General features: G+C 50.9%; 1 long non-coding RNA gene across 1 annotated transcript; it reads left to right on the top strand.

Annotated features, from left to right (window-relative positions):
* Positions 1–40: 40 nt before the first annotated feature.
* LOC106959886 (uncharacterized) lies at positions 41–1402 on the top strand. Its single transcript, XR_001427449.1, has 2 exons — positions 41–715; positions 959–1402. It is a non-coding gene; the product is annotated as an uncharacterized LOC106959886 (long non-coding RNA).

Raw genomic sequence — 1402 nt, 5'->3', positions numbered from 1 at the left:
ATCTCGACAGATTTAGGAAACTCAATTCACCCGTCTCCCTCCTCTGACAAAGGGAACTAGAGAGAGAGAGAGAAGGGGGGGGGAGGTGTTGTGCAACAACAAGGTGGCGCCCAACGTGGGGCCACGCCCCTTGAGAAGAGGTGGGGCACCGTCCCTTGAGAAGAGGTGGGGCACCGCCCCTTGAGAAGAGGTGGGCCCATGTCAAATGAGTAGGAAGGACCTACATTAACCAAGTCAGTAAAAACAGAGGCGAGTATCTGAATAGCTCACTTGGAGGCTAGCTCTTAGGAAATAGAGTTAGTGGTGGCTGATCCGGCTGTCAGTCACAACCCTTGCAGTAACTGTATGGCATGCAGGTGAGGGAGAGCTTCAGCTGAGGATAATCGCGAGTGTCCAGAAGTGAAGCCAGTAGCCAATAGCCTAAACCCATCCCTGCTTGAAGGCTAAAGAGAGGCTTTGGGGGAAAGGCGACTCGAAGACAAAGACAATCATGGATGAAGGAAAAGAAGAAGAAGAAGGATCAAAACTCCAGCAAACGTCAAAAGCAGAGCAGGAGAGAAGATGAAGAAGATCCCTGTCTAGATCCCTGTTCCAGTCAGCCCCAGTGAGAGTGATTCTGTGTGGAGAGGGATTTGAGACATGGACTCGAGTGAATCAAAGGAAGGTTGTCTTTGCCAGAATCGAGAAGTGGGACAGTTCTCCCAGGGGAAGGGAGGTCCCAGAAGAGCACGTGTATGAGGTCGTACGAGGCGTGCATGGGGCCCTAGGACATGCAGGCGTACGGTCTACACGTGAGGAACTGGAGGAACAAGACCTTTGGACGTCCCTTCAGACCATCCGATGCAGCTGCGAGACTGTGAGTATGTGGTCCATACGCAGGGCTCCCAGGGCAGCGGATGGAAGGGTTGTTCATCAAAGAGCACATTACCCAGGGCTTCAGTCTGCATGGATGTAGCAGACCCCATGGATAACAGAAAAGAGAGGTCAGGAGTACCTCTTGGTGCTGATGGACATGATGTAACAGTGACAGCTGTAGAAGAGTAGGTCTTCCCCTGCAGAGAAACTCCGTTGCGTCACGGAAGGCAGGGAGGCGGAGGCACTTCTCCTTTTGGCCCAGGAAGGGAAAGGCGAAGTTGCAGCTTACAGTGTCATTGAAAAGAGGGCAGAAAGTTTGGATTAGAGCTCAAGATCGGCCTGTAGTCACGGTGATCAAGCTGAAATTCAATGGAATGGATTGTGTGAAGCAAGTACTGCACTGGAAAACAGTACTATTAATGAGGAAAGGGGTCCACAAGGTCAGTGCTCAAGCCAGTTCTTAGCTAAAGCGAACCAGAACATTGCAAGAATCAAGCAACATGCCATCATGTGTTAGATTTTCCACTATTACAGGATGATTGCCATT

This window comes from Poecilia latipinna, unplaced genomic scaffold (assembly GCF_001443285.1).
Source record: "Poecilia latipinna isolate Pla-1442-1.1 unplaced genomic scaffold, P_latipinna-1.0 Scaffold54, whole genome shotgun sequence".
Classification (NCBI taxonomy): Eukaryota; Metazoa; Chordata; class Actinopteri; order Cyprinodontiformes; family Poeciliidae; genus Poecilia; species Poecilia latipinna.
Note: the sequence above shows the minus strand (reverse complement) of the source record. Positions and strands in the feature narration are given on the sequence as shown.